A 22,176-nucleotide genomic window follows, 5' to 3' on the forward strand; every position below is an offset into this window, starting at 1 on the left:
GCGAAAAAATCGCATAGTGCAAAGTGAGACGCCAACTTCACGCAGCGTCTCACTTTGTCCTGCGACAGTTTCCGCCTTAATTCCGGCTAGATTTTAAAAGATCTGCAGTTCTACATGAGTTCTAGAAAGAGTTCTAGCGAAAAATTTTTTTTTCATCTTTTTATAATTATTAAAGCTAAAAAATGTTTAAGGGAATGACGACTGGTTAATTTCAGAGAGTTCTGTGCTTTATGAAATATTTCTCGTGTAGTTCTGAACGTATTTAAGCGTATTCCAAAGAGTTCTGACCGCAAACATTAAAAATTATTTAATAAAAAATTTTTATCGTCCGAGAAAGACGTATCTACGGAGATATATGTGAGACTCTGGTCGATTTTCGAGAGTTCTGTGAAGACTAAAATATTTCTCGTGTAGTTCTGAATGTATTTAAGCGTATTCCAAAGAGTCCTGACCGCAAACATTAAAAATTATTTAATAAAAAATTTTTATCGTCCGAGAAAGACGTATCTACGGAGATATATGTGAGACGCTGGACGATTTTCGAGAGTTCTGCTTATTCTAAAACAGTTCTCGTATAGTTCCCGGACATGTGCAATGCCTTTCCAAAGAGTTCTGATAGGAACAACGATTAGAAAATTTTTTAAAAATTATTTCGCCCGAAGGGTGGACATTTTCGACTTTACCAGTGAGACGCTGGTCAATTATCGAGAGTTCTGCTTATTCTAAAACAGTTCTCGTATAGTTCGGGACATGTACAATGCCTTTCCAAAGAGTTCTGACAGGAACAACGATTAGAAAATTTTGTAAAAAATTATTTCACCCGAAGAGTGGACGTTTTCGACTTTACCAGTGAGACGCTGGTCGAAATGTCGGAGTTCTGGCTTTCCTAAAATACTTTTCGTATAGTTCCGCACGTACTTATGAATTTCTTAAAGAGTTCTATGCACCTCTCATACATAGCACTTTGTAGGAAAATCATAAGTACGTGCGGAACTATAAAAGTATTTTAGGAAAGCTAGAACTTCGACATTTCGGCTAGCGTCTCACCTTTTCTGTCTGAAAGTTCACTTTTCGAGCAGTTTTAATTTTTTTAAAAATTGTGCAATGTTGCTGGTGCATAGCACTCTTTAGGAAATTCATAATTACGTGTGGAACTATACGAAAAGTATTTTAGGAAAGTCAGAACTTCGATATTTCGGCCAGCGTCTCACTGGTAAAGTCGAAAACGTCCACTCTTTGGGCGAAATAATTTTTTAAAAAATTTTCTACTCGTTGTTCCTGTCAGAACTCTTTGGAAAGGCATTGCACATGTCCGGAACTATACGAGAACTGTTTTAGAATAAGCAGAACTCTCGAAAATCAACCAGCGTCTCACATATATCTCCGTAGATACGTCTTTCTCGGACGATAAAAATTTTTTATTAAATAATTGTTAATGTTTGTGGTCAGAACTCTTTGGAATACGCTTAAATACGTTCAGAACTACACGAGAAATATTTTAATCTTCACAGAACTCTCGAAAATCGACCAGCGTCTCACCCATATCTCTGTATATCCGTCTTTCTCGGAAGATAAAAAGTTTTTATTAAATAATTGTTAATGTTGGCGGTCGGAACTCTTTGGAATATTGTCAAATACTTTCAGAACTACACGAGAAATATTTTAGTCTTCACAAAACTCTCGAAAATCGACCAGCATCTCACCCATATCTCTGTATATCCGTTTTTCTCGGACGATAAAAATTTTTTATTAAATAACTGTTAATGTTTACGGTCGGAACTCTTTGGAATATTGTTAAATATGTTCAGAACTACACGAGAAATATTTTAGTCTTCACAGAACTCTCGAAAATCAACCAGCGTCTCACTGGTAAAGTCGAAAACGTCCACCCTTTGAGCAAAATAATTTTTTACAAAATTTTCTAATCGTTGTTCCTATCAGAACTCTTTGGAAAAGCATTGTACATGTCACGAACTATACGAGAACTGTTTTAGAATAAGCAGAACTCTCGAAAATTAACCAGTTTAAGAAATAAACTTGACGAATTGCGTTATGTTACTAATTATATTGTGTTGTGGTGCAAGTGCGAAAAGAAAATAGCGCGCGCCTGTGTTGTTCTAGTAATTATAAAAAGATGAAAAAAATTTTTTTTGCTAGAACTCTTTCTAGAACTCATGTAGAACTGCAGATCTTTTAAAATCTAGCCGGAATTATGGCGGAAACTGTCGCAGAACAAAGTGAGACGCTGCGTGAAGTTGGCGTCTCACTTTGCACTATGCGATTTTTTCGCTTTAATGGCCAGAACTATGTGTTTAACCTATCAGGAACTCTAGAACTATTAAAAAGGGAGCCAGAACTCTCAATAATTAATGATTTTCCGCAAAATGATACGCCAGCTTCACACACACGATTACACTTTATATTAGCAACAGGATGTTATCGTGTCAGAATCAACTTGTCCATCTGAGAATGTTGACAACTTGTTGCGCGGATGCAACTAGAGCATACCTGTATGACTTACTATTAAAATACACTTGTGTAAATATTACTTGTATATATAGCGATTATTATATATTTATCATTGTGTTATTAATTTATGTCTGCTAAATATTTGCTCATAAACTAAATGATTTTATATATTGAGTACCAATGTCAATATTAACATTTCTCGAAGGATTTCACTAATATCGTTTAATTTTCGTTATAACTTCATAAACTAACATTCTCTAATTTGTTACTGATACTATGCATTAGCATTGCAAAAAGCCGGCAAAAAGCAGATTAAAGTTAGCGTTGGTGAAAGCAGCTTTTAATAGCTGCGCGATCCAGTAAATTCACCCTCAAAACTTTGCTCGCAGAATTAAACCGATCTGTATAACGTCACATTTAGATCGAGGAGGGCAATCTTAAGATAAAATATCACATCCTTCCGCGCAATAGAGAAGTGAAGGAACTTATTCGCTGAGAGTCGAGAGAGCGAAATTCAGTCGGATCGGAAAGCGAATTCGACTCACGAGCGTCACATAATTCAGTATTGATGCAGGATATGGAATTCGCAAAGTTTGCTCGTTTCCCAGCTTGTGCATGCCGTTGTACCGCGGGTGAGACTTGCGGGTCATCTCTGCCGCAGCCTTTGCTGCGGCCACGATTACAGGCCATGGGGTGATCATGGTTACTTTGGCCGGGAAACGGAAGTAACGTATGGCCGGTCTCGCGTTTACATTAACGGAGACGTTCCTTGTTCTCTTGAACAAATAGAAGGAACACGTCTACTATCTTTGCCTACTATCGTCGCTCTGTCTAAAGATCAGTTGTTTCTGCGCTTCAAAGAGGATAAGACAACATGTGCTGCAATATGAAACGTACGTTATGTTTCTCGACCGTTGTATAAACGAATATTTGTTAATAAAAGAAGAAAATGTATTAATATATCTTTTCTCTTTTATCAAGACAAATACTGAAATATTAACAAATATGCAATATATATATATATATATATATATATATATTTATATTATATTATATATATTAATATTATAGATATACAAGGTGTCCCGGGTTTTAACCGACAAACTGCGGGAGCATATTCTACTAGTGGAAATAAGAAAAAATTCTTATATCGAGTTTGCTTAGAAATGCTTTATTACAAAGTTATAAACCAATATTGAAAAGAAATATGAGATAAGTAACAACGGAACATAGTGTAGAATTTGGAAGGTCGAAGATGTTTATGTTACGTGTATTCACATGTATTCATGTTCACTATGTTGAAACGATTCAGTATGATTGTTACTTTCACAACAGTAGCTGTTAGATTTCAATCGTCGTGTGAACTAGCAATTACTATCAGAATGCCAAAAGTGTTTTCAAATGAGGAATACACTGATATTCATTTCGTGTACGGATTCTGTGACGGAAATGCACGAGCTGCCGTACGAGAGTATCAACGTAGATTTCCTAACAGGAGAGTACCAGATAGATTTAAAGCAACGAATTACTAATTCAGTTACTGAGATGCAACAAAATTTTCAGGAATGTCGTACTGTAACAAATTCTGTACTACGTCGATGTCTAGCTTGTATCGATGTGCAAGGACAACATTTTGAAGTGCGTCACTAAATCATTGTGTAGATAATTTTTATTTTTGTGAAAAAATCCGTTGTTACTTATCTGATATTTCTTTTGAATATTGGTTTATAACTTTGTAATAAAGCATTTCTAAGCAAACTCGATATAAGAATTTTTTCTTATTTCCACTAGTAGAATATGCTCCCGCAGTTTGTCGGTTAAAACCCGGGACACCCTGTATACGCGCATTACTTTCATATATACAAGGTGTCTGACATAAGGCGAAAAACCTGCCCACAGATAGATCTCGTGAAACTGAATTAAAAAGTCCTGTACCATTTTGCAAACAACCACGTAAAATTTCGAGTAATTAAGTAAAGAAAGTTCGCTAATTCAGCGGACGCGATTGGCAGCGAGGAAAATAGGCATGAATGACGTAAGAAACGGCTAGCCGCGCGCGCGACGCGACGCGATAGTGAGGTTCGGATTACAGCGGCAGGCGAGACGACGTGTGGACAATAATTTCTCAGCGTCTCATTCACGTGCTCGTGTTGCCGAGAAAGTGTTGTCCACGCGTCGTCTCGCCTGCCGCTGTAATCCGATACTCGCTGCTATCGCGTCGCGCGCGCGACTAGCCGTTTCTTATACATCACAAAAAGTCGTCTCGCCTGTAATCCGATACTCGCTGTCATCGCATCTTCGAAATACGCTCGCGTCGCGCGCGCGCGCGCGCGTTTTTTACGTCATTCATGCTTATTTCCCTCGCTGCCGATCGCGTCCGCTGTATTAGCGAACTTTCTTTACTTAATTACTCGAAATTTTACGTTTCTATCTGTGGGCAGGTTTTTCGCCTTATGTCAGACCAGTCAGACACCCTGTATATTTTCTATATATTAATATAATTGAATTTCATACATAACAAATGTTCAACCTGACGACTTCCAAACACATTACAAGTATTGCACGTTGTAATAAAAACACACTCTTAGAATATTACACGACTTATTTAACAAAAGTTGTTCTATTTATGTAACGAAAATACCACCCTTTAAGTTTGTCGGAAACATCCTGCATTTGGTTTCATCATAACGATTTAACTGACACTACTTGGTTCACAATTTACAATGTAATCGCATAAATTATCATCGTATGACTATGAACTTATCATCTCCAGAATGCACTATTGATAATGGTTGCATCATAGCGAAGCGTAGCGTGCGCATGCGCGCAGAAGCGCGATCGGGTGCATTATTTGCGTAATTCGTCGGAATTTATGAGCGTGCAGGGATAAATACCGGAATCGTGAATCCTTGATATCGCGATATTCGAGAGCATATCGTTCGATCGGTCGAATTACATGGATAATTACGAGCAAAGTTGGTCGCAAGCCAGATGTAAATCACGCGGAGGAACGCGAAAACGCGCGAGCTTTTCGCCGAAATGGAAATTTGCCATATGAAATAAGGCTGTTATTTTAGTTATTGCGATATCGTATGTTACGCGGACTTGCCTGGAAAAAAAAGAAAACATTTTATCTCGTCGGAAACAGACCGTTCTGCCGAATTCCCGCCATATATGAAAAAAGCAGCTGAAAATTTTATGAATATTGCCACTTTTCATATCTCGATGAGCGGTCAATATATTTGCAGTATATACTTGAATTTTTATCGAATAATGCAGCGATCTCCAAATGACCTTTGTATCTGTGCATTTTAAAATATATATGTCACAACGTAATATTTTATTATCATATTTTACTTCATTCTATTTCACGCAAGTTTATTCTTCAAGATTGTTTCTAAAAGCGAGATTTGTATTTGGTGTTTTATTTTCGTTTCTTTTATCTTATCTGTTTTATAATAGTTTAAATTAATTAAGTTTTTTAATAATTGAAGAGTAGTGCCGTCAGTTCAGCTGAGACTCGTTATTGTTTCTTATATTTTTTAAGTACATTGCATTAGAGTGTGATAAATTGAAGCAAAAAGTAAATTTCGATAAAGAAATCGCTCTCTGACTGGTTAATGATAGCAAGCGCGAATCAATCGAGCGTAAACCCCTTTCGAATATTCGCAAACCGACGTGCTACAAGTTTTCTCATCAGGACAGGTACTCCATTTCACAGTGCGATTATAGCCAATTATTTATCATAAATTTCTTATTACGTTTGCTGGCAGCAAACTATTGCAGAAGGGAATTTAAACAGTCGAGTTATTTCCGTAAATTTCCAATATCGCATCGTTCTTTCGCGAAATAAAATAAAACATTACCCAATGTATACATAGCTAGCTAACAATTATTTGTCTTCATTGAAAATTGGTAATAGCGTTAATTTAGTAGATACAAGCGAAAATTTCCAAACATTTAGTTAGAAAACAAGCAGTCTGACGACGCTTGCATGCAAATTTAGATACGCAAGGGTGGAGAAGCGAAAGATCCTTCGATTGCGCGTCATCCAAAGTTTATGCATTGCTGCATACAACCGCATACTGCACCAGTGTGTTCGCGCATACGTCCGCGATATGCGCCTGCGACGAAACATACCGAGACATTCGGATAACGTATAACTATGTAGATTGCGCTGCGACGGGGCCAACAATAATCTATAATGCACGGCTTTCCGCAGAGCGTGCATACACCCCTTTGCTGCATTCCCACGCAGCTCGATGAGACATTATATATAAACCGCCGCGATAATGAATCCTCGGAGCGATTCCTCCTCGCGCGCGCACGCGCTCGTGGAGCGTGCATTTATCATCGCGTCGCGTTTAGCACTTTCAATTACTCGCGAGCGTGTAAAATTTGGAAATCGCGTGCGCGATATCGACTCGCACGTCAAAATCAGAAGTCGTTCCGCGATTCATCGCAATGCACTCGTTGCAGCTCTTCTGATGGGAATTCTCTGTCATCTTAAAACAGCGACGTGTTTAAATCGTTATTTTAACTGATTTCTTCACCTTATTTTTCGTAACAACTGTGAAAAATATCGCGAAAAGAAACATCGCAGCGCGCAAATGACATTTATGAAAAAATTTGTACGCCAATCGATCGGAAACAAGTATTTTTATTTAACAAACTGTTTGATAAAAGTTTGATAAAACTTCCTAGTAACTTTGTAGAGTCGAGTTTTCCAACGTCGATTATATCGATTGTAAACATTTATGTCGAAATAACTTGCGCGTTGCTCTCTCTCAGTTTACATTACCGAGAACTATTATTTTTCGCTGTACACATTCTTGACGAAAAATATTACGTTGTGCTTGTTCTTCGATTTTTCTTGTTTCAAGCCATCATGATTTATGACACTACAGTCCATACAGTTTGCTATCCTGGTCGTATAAATTCAATGAATTATGTAATGTCGGTTACCCGTTTCTCTGAAAACGCATCGTCGACGATACATAAATTACGAGCCGCAACCATTGTACAGGCACATAAAATATGCGCGATATTGCTGATGCATTACTGTGAAGGGATCTCTATCAGTTAATATATCATTACAATTTTAATTAAATTATCCTCGAAGTACGCTAACATCCAACTCGCGAATTAATGATTAATTGTTCTTGCATAACCCAAACGCAAGATATATAACGCATAGTTATCAATGTTTTAATCTCATTTTATTATTTTACGCAGATATTGATTGTGTTCCCCTTTCCTCTTATGCAAAATTGGAAACAATTAACTGGAATAAATTATCAGGTCTTTACAAGAATTTTAGTATTTTTCGGCAAAATTATTGTTTCAGTTTTACAATACATGTATACGAAACAAAACAAAATTAATTACTATGTTGATTATATTTACATTTAAGTTGAAAAGCTTTTTAATTTTAACACTTTAAAATCACAACTCTTTCTAGAGCGTTGGAAGCAGAATGAAACTCATGCATACACATACATACATACAGAGATAATTAAACCAACTGAAAAACATAATTTTCTAAAGAGATTTTCTATACGCCTTTGTAGAATATCTTTTATTGCGGTAGACTGTGTAAATAACTCAATTACGCAAACGACCATAATAGTCACCTGTCTTCAACGGGGAAGACTTCAAATTACAGTTTGCAACTGCGGCTCATTGCTTTTATCATACATCCGTTGAGCCTGTAAAGGAAAGGGATGTTCCGTTTGAATGATGAAAGACGCCGGATACAACAGCTGGTTATGGCGATGGAGCCAATTACGAGCATCGTGGTCGTGTATGAACTTGCAGACAATCTCCGCCCGAGAGATCGATCACTAATGGACGCGGCTGCCAGTTAGCATGCATCATCGGCGATTTAAGTGAAACCGACTCCGATCAATGGCACTCTCCCCTTTCTCCCCTGTCTCTCTCTTGTTCTCTGTCTATCAATTTAAAGCTCGATTTCGCTTTAATCCCCTTACGTAAAGTCGCTTGGAAAAATGCCGACTAACGCGGGATCTATGCTGGCTCAGTGGACCTTGATGTCATACCTGACCGAACCGACATTTACCACAATCTGTGACCCCCGTCTGCGTACAAATTATCATGAGTACAACGTAAAATGTTATAAAGATATATTATAATATATATAATATATATGATACAAAAATTTATGAAAGACACAAGATTTTATATAAAGTATAAAGAAATGTGTGCACGGTATATAGAAATAGGATATTTTGTAAAGAAACATTAAATTCGAAATTAATATATTTTAAATTGATCTCAATAATGGTATAAATAATTACTAATGATATATAATAAATGAATACCAAACGTTTTATAATTTTATTATTAGAATTATTAAATTAAATTCAAACATGTACAAATAAAATTAATTAAATTAATTAATATAACCCAATAGAAGATTCATGTGAATTAATATATATTGAAATTCCTGATAAATGTATCACAATAAAAGTTTTATTAGTCGGCAATGACTATTGTTGCATTGTACTTTAATTATTACAGTATAATATGTGTTATACAGTAGCTTCCGATATGAAAATTATCAAATACATTCATGTTATTGTTAAACGAGCGAAGCTTCTGTTAACTTTCCGATTAATGCGAACGAGTCGACAAATTGTGTAGCGAAAATTTCGTTTTAGTTGGTATTCAGCATAATGAAATTTTCCTGTGTAATCGTTCTTCCAAATATTATGCACAAGCTTCACCGCACAGAAACGAATGAAACCTGCAGCATTGTCGTCGCTCTAGAATCTCATGTGGTATCCGTAATAGCAAAAGGCAGTATATCACTGTTAACCGCGCGGAGCAGCCACTCTTCCTCTCTCAATATTCATCTCCCTTCACCCCCTTCCCACTCCACCATAAGTCGTTAACACATTCTTGGTCACAGCGCTGCAGAATTTCCTGCTGATACCTGCGAAAAAGCTTCATATTCGGGCTTAACGCTCCTTTGGGGGTGTACAAGAAGGGAAAGAGGAGACGAGTGTGATTTAACCCCCTTTCCGTATGCTTCCATGCCGCGGCCATGGCACGTTATATCTTCTCGCAATTGTACCTCTACATCGCGTCGTTATAGATCGATTAATAAACAAAATTATCGCGCGTGAACGATATATCGTGAGTAATAATCAAGTGAAAATCATGTGCCTCTCGCTTTCTTCCTCTTTTGCCTAAAAACATTCTTTAAGAGAAAGCAGACGTATTTCACTCTTATTAAATTAAGGATGCGTATCAAATTAGACATTGTTTTATTTCCGCCGTGGAAGTTGTTCTTTTCGAGGGCGCGACAATTTCGAGGACGCACAAATCGCGAGTGTCGCGCAACACTGCGCGACGAAACAAATTCAGGCGAAACTTTATTTACCGGGATTTCAATTCGCGCCGTCAGGAACGAAGCCAGCTAGCCACCGTCATCGCGAGCGCACCCTCCGCCCCGATCCCCTTTATGGCGTATCAGCGTTCAACCGGCGCGGCACGGCCGCTCTAATTGGACCACCCGTAAAATTAATGAATGCGGACGACTTTGAAGTCGAATAGCCGCCGAGAAAGAACGTTCCGCGTTTGCGTGCGCCGCGCCGTCTCTTCCCGCCGAACACCCTCTCCCGTCCACCCACCACCTCTCTGTCCGCGCTTATTCGTCGTTGTTTCACCCTTCCTCCCGCCGGCGCGCAATAATTATGGCAGTCGCGTGCATCGCGCTCGCCGTGTCATCCCATCCCCTTCCTCCCCCTCTCCCCCGTCCCCGCAGCCTTTCGAGTTGCGGCACATAGGGGGCTCGTGGTCGGTGGAAGATAGGTGGTGGTAAGGGGTGGGTTTTAGTCCGAGAGAATATTAAAGTTTGCTCATTAACCGCTGATGCATTGCCCTGTCGGCTCGCCCTTTCCATTTTCCCCGCTGTACCTCCTCACCCTTTTTGCCACCCTCATGTTTCCATCACGTCTTCTTCTGCATTCTTGTTACGATGTACGAAAGTAAGATTAACGTGGATCAAAAATGCAGGGTGTCCCAGACTTACCGGTTCATTGACGATGATCGCACGTGACCTCTCCTTCGGCGCGAGATGACGAACGACTGTTATCGTTTTGCACTCTCGTCGTTTCGAGTTGCACTCGCGACGCTCATTTCGTTCGCGACAAATAACCTACGCGATCTCGATCACGTACATAGTCACATCACGCGGCACTCCCGGTACTCGTTGCACTCGCAACACTCACGGGACGAGCGAACAAACGCGAAACGCGACGACCGATCGTCCATATTGCGTCCGATACTGCGTGAACTTGGTTAGGCTAGCTCCGAAAAGCGGAGTCGCTTCGCGACAACTTCACGGCGCGCCGCGAATCCTGCCGTTAATCGCCGCCGCGATTCGGCTAATCGCTGCCGCTTCGCTTCGAAATTCTTATCCCTCGACTCGAAAATCCACTGGAATCATCGAACGACGGATAACCACGAAGCTTTCGTACAGTTTTTCGCGATCGTTCGCGCGCGGAAATCGCGGACGCAACGGTAAAAAGCGCGGAAGGCGATTCCGGAAAGCCGCTGTACTAGTGCCCATGGTGGAAGTAACAAGGTGTGCTACTGCGCAGACATTTCTACTGACCAATAAGAGAACGTGACAAGAGTCCGCCATCTTGAATAATTTAAGTGAATTAAAAAAAGATTCGGATAAGAAAAGGATTAAGTAAAAGATCTTTTGTGTGCACTTATGGTAAATATATTTTTTTAAATAAAATACAGGGTGTCCCAGACCTACCGTATCACCGGTTAATGGTAGATTCCTGAGGTGATTCTGAGACGAATGTTCCTCTTGCAAAATGTCGAGGGTGGCGTAGTTTCGACGCTACGAAGGGTGTAGTTATCCTATCCTTGTGTAGAATTTTCCCGCGTTCAGTGACGGTGGGTCGAAGGGGTCCCGCGCGTCGCGCACGCTTCAATTTGAACAGCCGCGAAAAATTAAGATCAAATTGAAGTGTGCGCGACGCGCGGGACCCCTTCGACCCACCGTCACTGAACGCGGGAAAATTCTGCACAAGGATAGGATAACTACAACCCTTCGTAGCGCCGAAACTACGCCACCCTCGACATTTTGCAAGAGGAACATTCGTCTCAGAATCACCTCAGGAATCTACCATTAACCGGTGATACGGTAGGTCTGGGACACCCTGTATAGGTAGGGTCTCACGTAAAAATGACCGATCTTTATATTGCGAGGTCTTAAAATGTTGAGAACAAACCCGAGCTAGATAAAGAAATTTTAAATAATGTATTTTATTATATTCTATTATATTTAATTTGTTAAATTCCATTTACCACCTTTCAATATTGCATATATACATACCGTTCTTTGCATTGACATTTTCTTTGCAAAGTCTTTTCTACTGCGCAATCGTTTCTTCATTTTTTGGAAATGAAAAATACCTAACATGTTTATTATTTCGTGACGTGTTTTTACACTGTTTAAACGAACACGACGGCATTGTGCGATGTGCGAGACTCTGAAACAGTGCATAACCTGTGTCGTGACACTTTCGTTTACATTTATTATCGCGTTGCTATTGGTTGCTATTTGCAAAATGGCGACAACTTGGTGCTGTGCAGAACGTGACGAAATTCGTCCGAGATAATAGCGCACCTCAGCACTTCCACCATGCTAGTGCCAACGTCTCGCGGCTGACTTCGCGACAGCGACCACGCGAGTCATATTAATTATCAATGACGCATTCGAAAGGGCAATTACGCCGCGTGATATTAATGCAATCATCGTCGACTGACGTGCCAGCGGCACTAACTTACATGATAACAATTAATCGATGATAATTGCATGGGATTATTAGATGTTGGAGGATACAGATTAGTCGAGGTTCGCTCTACTTGAACCACGTTGTCCATTTTGAAATACCTCCCCCTCCGGCTTTCTTCTCCAATTCGAACTATCTCGCGCTGCATCGCGACGTTTCGGAACAGCGCTCGGGCTCGTTTCGCGATCTTTAACTGCGTCCGCGCCTCACGCACGCCGATCACCGATCGCGAGTGCCGAGTCGCGTGGGAGGGCGTCGCGGAGCATCGCGAAGCGCGAGATCGCGATCGAACGAGTTCGATATTCGTTCGATACTCGTGACCGTTGCCCTTTGCCACCCGCCAGTTTCCGAAAGATCGGCATTGCCTCGCGTTTTCGCGTTCTCGCACGTCGGCGCGAGGAATTCTTCGATCGAAAGAGTACCGGAAACCGTGTCCCGTGCCGGACGATCGCCGTCGAGGCCCGCGATCGAACGTGAAATCCGTTGTCCGGCCATTCGTCCGACCTCACGCCGGTATCTCTCCCTTCGCTTCGTTCTGAATCCAGTAGAATTGCCGCCATCTTTTATCCTTTTTGCGCTTTTTACTTCGTCGTTGGCGAATTTCGCGTGGAGTGTCGAAATCGACAGCGGACAATCGGCGTGATAAGTACGCGATCGCGATTACTCCAGTGATTTTCAGCATTTCTTTCTGTGCGCTAGGTCGGGATTTCGGAAAGAATCGTGCGTCGCGAGACCGGCTGTGAACCGCGCGCGCGCGAGTGCACCGGGAGTGCCGAGATGAGTAACGGGCGATCAGCGATGATTATTGCGGGTATTATTGTCCGTTCATATTTACGCGAGTGAAAAAAGTGCAATGAAAGGAAATAAGTGAAAAAGTGCAGTGCTCACTCTAAATGGATTACGGAAAGAATTCAGCGCTGGAAAGAAGCAACAACGGCGACTTTGGATCATCTACAACGGTGAATACATTCGATTATCACGTTCAATCGCATGCTTATCTTGCTCCCGATGATTCAACCGCGTCGTCGATATCGCAAATCATCCCCGATCTGCACGATTTTTTATATAATTTAGATATGAACGGCTCCTCTGATATTAACTCTATTTCGAATAATTTCGATTCAGTCGTATAGTATGCGTCGATAAGGTAGAGTACGTTTTTACCTTTTCCTCGCGAAGCGCGCCGTTATCGACCTGCTGCCCCTCCACTTTCATCATGTTATCTTACAGTAAACGTTATTAATGTCTACACTTCCGTATACAGATCGATACAGCATCATCCCTCTTCCTCCCGCCAGCTACCCTTAATATTAATCATTATCTCGGTTTCGAGACATCCTCCTGCAAGAATGTCGATTCGCGAGATAGGAAGATCATGATCTCGACTTAAAGGAGATTTATTATCACTGGAAAAGCGCATTATTATACATTGATGTTCGCATCATTAAATAGACGGGGACTGTTCGATTTCCAAGACCCTCGCGCTTTTCAATGCAATAGGGTTACGTTAATTGGTTTTTGATACCCGCTGCGTGCATTGTTTCGATTGTATTTATCTTTTTTAATTATCGTGAGCATCGCGTGAATCCTTGAAATGTAAATGGGTGTAAATTCAGAGAAACCTAAGGAGGGGTTGGGGCGAGAGCAACTCGCTCCCCATGCTTCAAAGTCGGTGCTCATCACTCTTCATCGTTCCTTTTGTCACCGAGACAGAAACGAAAGCCGTTGCTGTGGTAACCATTTTAACGTGTCTCCGAAACCACTAATAGCAATTTACCCAACGTGCACATCCAGGTAGTGCGTAATTAAGCTCTGCCTCTTCCCACGCCCCCTAGAGCCCATCCCTCCCCATTCACCGCGCGGGCGAGACACGAACAGGTTTTGCGGTTGCGAGGTGCGCGTGCGAGACAGGGCAGCGCGGTCGGAGGGAAAAGGAAGCAGTGGAGAGAGCATTAGCGGCATCATGGACCGGGCTCTTTCCCCCCGGTATGTCGTACCGGAGTCGTTATAACGCTGTTCCTTCCTCCAAGGAACCACAATGCCTCCTGCGAATTTCCAAATCCATCGGGATCACAACCCTCGAGCAACGCTCCGCGGTGGAATTCTCCGCGGTGAGTCGTCCTCGTCGAAGGGCTCATCGTCGTTGCAACAAAAGAGATGAGCGATATAGATATGGCGTGGGAGCGTGGTATTTTGCAAGTGTATGGAGCTCGTGGTAACTCAATTATATCCGACTAACAAAGGATCTAATCACTGGGTATCAAATTGCTTCAGAGATGGCTCTCCTTTGTGATGTATATAATAAGCACTAAAAGATGCAGTCTTCAAAAGCTTCTTAATGTTTCTTGATTTAAACGCGAAAGGAGTCAAGTATTTAATTTTATATTAAATACTATTATATGTATGCTAATATTTTTTGCTATTTGTGTCTTGTTAACAAAATGTTTAGATTTGGACAATTTAATAGGATCTAACAAATAATTTGTTCTTACGTCGTCTATTGCACGCAACAGACATGTACATGCCGCAAGCATTCACCGCAAGCTCCTTTCAACTCATGCGAAGCCGATTGCTGTCATTCTTGCTCGGTAAACGCTGTTAACGAGTGCACGGTGTAATTAGCGCATTGTTCATTCGTCTAAACTGAATTCGGGGAACGAGAAACGTGCCGCGAGATAACAGGAACTTTTAAGGGTCTGCCAATCTGTTGAAACGCGTGTTGAATCAGGGTTAAAAGTTTCGGGTCGTGGCGTAATTAACGGCATTTAGAGGTTTCGAAAACTTGTTGATAGGCGGCCGCGAGAGTTTCCAGCAAACTCTCAATTATTTGCAATCTAAATAACAAACGCAAACCGCGACCGTAACTTGCGCGATGCATTGTTGATCCTTCGCGTGCCAACAGCTGGTTGTATCCGCAGTGATTTCTCGCCACTCCTATCACGCGAGACGGGCTTGTTGTAGATGTCCGTTTCAACACGCATAGAAACGCGCGGAAAACCGCCAAGATTTAAAATTTAAAAGATCCCGGTGTAGCTTTCAACGCTTTGCAATTCATACGAATTGTTTAAAGAGTGGAGCGAGTCCGTAATTGGTAAAGTCCACTTCATTTACAAGTTACGGGCTTAGCGCACAGCGCGCTCATATATCTTGAACCTTTTACATGTTAATTAAAAGTTCGGAGGGAACGCGATGAGCAAACCAAGTGACAGCTGCGCGGAAAGGCGTTGATCGCATTATGCAACGTGGATTATTACGCAATATGCATGTATTGCGAGTCTGTAGATTGTCGCGACACTTTAGGCTGTTTCCTGTGGAGTTAATTCTGCCGTATTCTCTCTCATTTTGCATTATCATCTCTCGTATCCTTATTGTACATTAATCTTGTACCATTTATCGATTCGCTATTTCTTCTTTTTCCGTTCAACGTCTACGTCATTTAACTATTCTTCCCTTCTTCCCTTCCTTTCGTCTATCTCGTCTATTATGCACGTGAAAGAGAAAGGGAGAAAGGGAAGGAGCGAGGAAAGTCTAACCACAGATCTTACCTGTTGCAACGCGAGCTTTCAGTTCTCAAGAACGTGACGTAGAACTTTGATATACAGGACATTAAAGAATGCGTACAACAAAATCCATGTTCTCGGAACAAGGTAAACGTAGCATGAATTATCAAAGTTCCTTCCTTCAAAGTCTTCAAGATCTTTCCGTCACGCCCGATTCCATAAATTCAGATAAACGCAACACCGAATTCCTCGAGAATTTCCAATTAATCGTGATGTGAAATTCTCGAAACTTCTTGTTTCGTAAACCTGGAAAGATGACGAGAAATCAAAAAGATTTCTTGTAAAGACTAGACAATGCACCTTGAAAAAAGGAACACAGACTATGTAAAAACGACTGTGCAGAACTTCTTTCTCGGATTTTAAAAAAACGTCATTAAAAAACGGGGACTCTTTGCTCTGTATCATTTTCATTTCTCTTTTCCCTCGAATTCGATCATGAAGGAGTGAAGATAGCGGTTAACGAGCTGGTCAGTTTTACATTTATGAATCTTGAGTTCTACCGCTTCTTGGGATTACGGAGAGGAGGGGAATTAGAATGCATGGATGCTGCTGCGGGGGTTTTAGCCGTAGACCAGAGAAGCATTAAGAGCAGCTTCGACGGCGCGTTACCGCGTATGTCTGCATTATGTGGAGTTTACCCGCGGATTACGACAGTAAAGTACGGCGGCGGTATAGTTCAAGGGGGGAGTAAAGGTGAGCGGGAGGGCGGAAATGCATCGGTCCAATGTTTGCGATTGCCGCATTCGCGGTTATTGGACGGTCGTACTGTTTAGTCCTCGACGATTATGCTAAATTATTGTTTACACCATCCGCGCGCCATATTCATCCGTTTCCCTGCGGCCATGCGAACCGATAGTTACGAACGTTACACCTGTTACAACTGCCCAGAAGAACCGGGACATATTAATTAATTTGCACGTGCCGCTGGCTTCATTAATTAATCTGCCCTGACGCGGCTCTGACTGAAGAACCTTGAATCTTCGCTTGAATTTTCCTTCGTTCAATTTTTTACCGTTATTTATTATTAGGATACTGTCTGTTATTAATAAACATGTCATCTAGTTTGGAACAATGTGATCTAAACTGCTGCAATAAACGTTTGACAAAGTGCCAGCTCATGTAATTGTTGGAAGGTTAAAAATGGAATCTTAATTAAGATGTTAAACTTTCTGTTCAATCTTGCATATCGAAACCGACTGTTTCATGTACCGACGCGTTCATCATCGGCTTCCGGCGATGCTGATTAAACCTCAAAGTCATTCCAAAAGATATATATCGGTACAGGATGCGAGTTCAGGTGAGCAGAAGGGATAATCCCGCGGAGTTAGTGTCAGTCAAGCCTGAATTACGACGTGTGATGATATGGACGGTTCTATTTGCTGTAAAATTATGATAAACTGTGCCGCGCGCGCTACCCGGTAATAAATACGTGATCGATGACCGTCGTTATTTCCACATTCGTACCATTACATATAACACGGCAAGTAATCCGAAGTTATTAAAATAACGAGCACGAACAACAGAAATGTATTTAGCTTACAAGAAAAATGTTTATGTGCGTATTACATTAATTCTACACGATCTTTCGGAAAAATATCAGAACATTGAAATCTTCTCAAAAATTCAGAAACGAAAGTCTGAGAATAGAATAGATTGGTGTCGCACGAGTCTGAAGTATCAAAAAAATCCAATTCAAAGGTCGTCAACTTCTTCGAGATCTTTGCTCGAAGGCGCATTGGAGTGACTTCTTAAAGGTCTTCTTGCATGCGAATGCACTTCGTTTAGGGGAAAAAGGCGGGTAATCAGGGCAGCACGTAATGGCTCCGGGCATTATACGTCCCGACACTAATTGCGAAGTGCAAAATATCGATTGCAGTTTACGCGGCTGTTATGGACAGGTAGCACTCGCAGCGATATCTATCGTATCATCTCGAAGTAGATTTACGGCATTTAATCACTCGTATTTAATCGCGATTAGCGCGCGGAATTACACGTCGGCGGGATTACACGTCGAATTACGGTGTGACGTGCGTTCTGAGCATTTTTATAACACAGTGTCGATGGAAACGGCACGCCGTATACCGTTGACTGGCGTTAAAGCCAATATGGCGGAATGCGACAGCGGGAAAGGTATAAAGGATTAAGTGACACGCTAATCTAAATTGTGTTTGTACGTAAGCCCGACAGATTGGCCGGCGGTAGCAATTTTGGCATTCTAAATTGCGGCCATGTCGATGGATTACAAGGGTCGGTATATTGTCATATATTATCAATGAACTGCGTGTTACCGCCGCCATTTCGATCATTACCGAAATGGTGCGGCGCTGCCGGCACGAGAGATCAATAGACAATCAATGCTCATCTCTCGGCTTCATATTATAGATGATTGGATTTTTCCCTACCGCACGCGCAATTCCCTTTAATTAATGACGATAGCTCGATTTCGCTCATTTATTATTGATAATTAGCGATATATTCGGCAGCGGCGATATATTTTTGCTATAATTCAGGCGCACGATGGCGCTTCAGGCCGGCAGATTACGTTCTATTTAAACGATTACGAAACGACATAGCTGCTCGGTTCCTGCTGTAATCAATCCGCTGTCAGATTATGTCGGCAGGCTTTTGCCTAGCGTAGAACGGTTTAATACAGACGCGATTTATGCCAATCTGCGACGATATACCGAATTTGCCGTTACGCCGGCTATGTATCACGTGACGCCGCGCTTATTGCGGATGTCGCGAAAGAAGCTGCTTGAAGCGATTGCGAATACCCCCGGCACGAACCCGGGTAAACTCGCGTTAATGAAAAGACGCTTGCGCAAGCGCACGGGAGTGCCGCAATTTCCTCGCGTTTACGTGATTAAATTCTCAGTACAGCCGACAATTGCACCGTGGTCTTCTACGCGTTCCTCGGAACCTCCCGGTAGATCCGTGGAACGTGGCGGATGGAGCAACCGTTTCGCCATTGTGTGCGTGAGGCAACTCCTCACCAATAATGGAAATGGAGAGGGCATTCGAGTGGAGATTGCCAGTGGTAGATTGGTCTGACATCGTACAAAGCTCCGTAAAGAGACAACGCCGAGTATCTATATAGATTGCGATCCGCTTTTTTCTCTGCACAGAGCGGTCTCCATCTTCTCAAAGCGAAACGTCTTGATCTTCCCCAAGAAGAGGGATGCTGTGCTCTCGGTCGGGTTGAATCTTTCACGAGCGCGACTCGGGATACGCGAGTTCTTGTATCGTCGAGTCCCGAGGTCGCTAAATAGCTGGTTTACCAGATCGTCGAATTAACAAATCTATAACTATGAGACTTCGGATTTTCAAGTGTCTCGAAGTACGTTGAAACTCGGCGGAAGTTTGTCGTTATATTTTATACACTTCAATAACGCTTTTTGATTGATACATAAAATACGTTTATGTATCATGTATTTCACTTTGTATGGTTTCGCGAGTGTTAGTCTACCTTTGATTCTTTGATGTATCGTGGAGCCTGGCGTCTTCAGATCTGGGCAAACAAACGAATCCTTGCTGGTTGGTAGCAAGACTAGTCACGCGTGACAGCAAGTAACTTCATTGTTTCAGGAAATGCAATTTCGCGGAAATAGCGCCGTGACATTCGGTAAACTAACAACCGCTGCAATCGATTCTTTTTTGCCGGACAAGACGTTTCTCTATTAGTTTGTTCGGAAGTGTTTTCCTACTGGAGCTCCCACTGGGAGACGCTCCGTGTCCTCACGTGTCCGGAAACGGAACGTGTTCGATAGCGAGAATGTCAAACTTTATACAAAATTTGGAAGCTTCTTCTCTTCGCCAAGCTTCTTGTTCAGGAATCATTAATACGTCAACGATTTCAAGCTTTTTCGGGTATAGTTCCTAGCGTAACTCAGTTATAATTTGTATGATTATAATGAAAAATGACTATAATTAAAAAAAGTCGATTACGATTGACGCACATTGGAAGCTCATAGAATCTCGTTTTCATGGTTGTTTTAAATGAACTATAAATGGGTTTTGATTTAACCAAAAGCGAACATCGTTGAAAAATCGCCAGAAACTGGCGTTTAATAAAAACGTTCGATAAAGCACAATTGAGTTGGCATTTGCCAAAGGTCTATAAAATTGATAACTCGCGTACGCGTGTTTTGTAAATAATTGAAAGTATTCGTAATTGTAAAAGTACCTCGGTAAAGTAATAAATAATTATTCGGGCCTTTGAGAATTCACCCGTGACATAGAGCGAGAAAAGTGAGGGCGCGTTAAATTTGTGGGAATCATTTTGCCGGTATTCTCTCTCTCCCTTCCTCTCTCTTTCTCTTTCTCTTCTGCCTCACCGCTTGCAAATTTGTTTTTTACGCACATGCATACACGCACGTACACAGCCGGCGCCACAACCTCGGCGGCCGATAAAATCCGTGATGAAACGGGGTTCAGAACGAAAACGCGTTTTTAATGTTTATTTTGAATCACCATTTGCTGTGCTCATTGGCCGAAATGAGCATTTGAGCGATGATTTATAATCCGAGCCGACGCGCGTGCAAAATGACGAGCTCGTTTTCATCTCTCGGGCATTTTTTCAAGACACGGGGGTGACCGCCCCCTTCCCTTTCTGCCGTTATTCGGCGTTTTAACGACAAAAAGAGACGATGGGCAGCGTTCAGGAAGTTCAGGCACCGAAAATTCAAGCACGCTCTAATCAGCCGTGGAGTTTGCCGCAGTCTACTTCCGATAGGATGCGATCGATGCGGAGACGGCGCGAATCGCATTTCTTGCATGCGGACAGATTTCTGTATAAGGTAAGGTAAGGAGGAGGGTAGGGAGGAAACCGCACGAAGTACTCGGGAGATCCTGTACATTGAAAGCTGTACACGTATCTATTCGACGGCAAGATACCGCAATGTGTTGCGGAGATGAGCCGCATATTCCGTTTCTATGGATTTGCCGACATCCGTCGACTTGCCGGCAACTACGAGCTAAACTACGAACTCCGAGACGCGTCACGTATTAACCAATCGGATCGGTCTGCGGTGTCAACGCGTCCTCCACCCCGTCGCCGCGTGTAATACAATGCAAGTAATTTTGAGGGTTCGGGGTTCAGACGCGATCACGTACACACAGGAATTACGTGAGACAAACTACGTTACCCTGTGCGTGATCGCGCACAGGATGTGTTTGCGCGTGACGTCTCCGCGCCATGCGCGCGACCCGGCGAGGTGTTGCGTCGGCAGCATAACGGAGAATTCGGAATCAATACGCTGGAATTCCAACAATCAGTGCCGATTCGTACTACAGTATTAATATATATATTCTATATATATAACTAATGCGGCAACAAAAAAGAGCCGTTATATATATGCGAGGGATTGTACGGACTTTCAACTTTAAAGCTTAAAAGCTTTATAGGAATTTCAAACATGCATGTTGACCATTTTTTTTATTAATCAGCTTCACCGAGCTCGTTTTTGTCGCTTAATTGATCGCGCGTGTCGTCATCATCATCGTGGTTGTTCATCTGATGTGTCAGTGACGTCACCCTCCGCATTTTTAATTTATTATGAATGATACATTTTTTTATTCCAAGTGAAATTTCGGATAACGTTAAATCCATTGAGACTTCCCATTTTCTTTATGCAATGTTTCTTCATCGTGAGCGCTATGCACTTGATATGAGCTGCACGTGCAAATTTCTCGTAAAAACCTTTATTGGAACGCCCTACGCGCGCAGCGTGTGTCCTGTGTACGGGACGCGTCTGCCTGTTTCCGAACACACGCCACGTGCGTGTCGATACACATTGTCCCAGACACACCCTCTTGCAGGAGTTAAGCCACGTGAGAGGGAGGTCTCTCTCTCTCTCTTTCTCTACCGCGAAACTACAAAGTTATTGGCGACATATGCGAAAGTTCGTTTAACCCCTTCGTCCCTCCGATGAATATGCAAAAGCAGCACCAAAACGAGCCGACGATGTTCCCGTACGCTCGTTGCCGCTTCGAGCGACGTGAAATCCGCTTCGCTGATGCGTCGTCGTTTCAGGCAAGGCAGATCGATGTCCCGGATCTTTTGAACGTGAAGCGAATCGTTAGCTGGAGATGCGTTATGTGTATTACGTGTGATGTTATAGAACGATTTCATTCGCTGCAATCAACGGTTATTCCTGACAAATAATATCTTGCAAATATTTACTGAGCAGAATTGCAGTGGAATCTAGAAATGTGGTTTGGTTGAACAATATTGTCTCGAGCAGATGTACAATTGTTTAAATAAGTTATATAATTATTGTGACAAGTTCTTTATTGATTTAATTACGATT

At 41.9% G+C, this 22,176-nt stretch overlaps 1 protein-coding gene across 1 annotated transcript in view; it reads right to left on the reverse strand.

The window, feature by feature from the left end:
- Positions 1-22,176, reverse strand: part of LOC105279887 (neuroligin-4, Y-linked) — a 204,133-nt gene that overhangs the window by 35,560 nt on the left and 146,397 nt on the right. The window lies entirely within an intron of this gene.

This window comes from Ooceraea biroi, chromosome 7, assembly GCF_003672135.1.
Source record: "Ooceraea biroi isolate clonal line C1 chromosome 7, Obir_v5.4, whole genome shotgun sequence".
Classification (NCBI taxonomy): domain Eukaryota; kingdom Metazoa; phylum Arthropoda; class Insecta; order Hymenoptera; family Formicidae; genus Ooceraea; species Ooceraea biroi.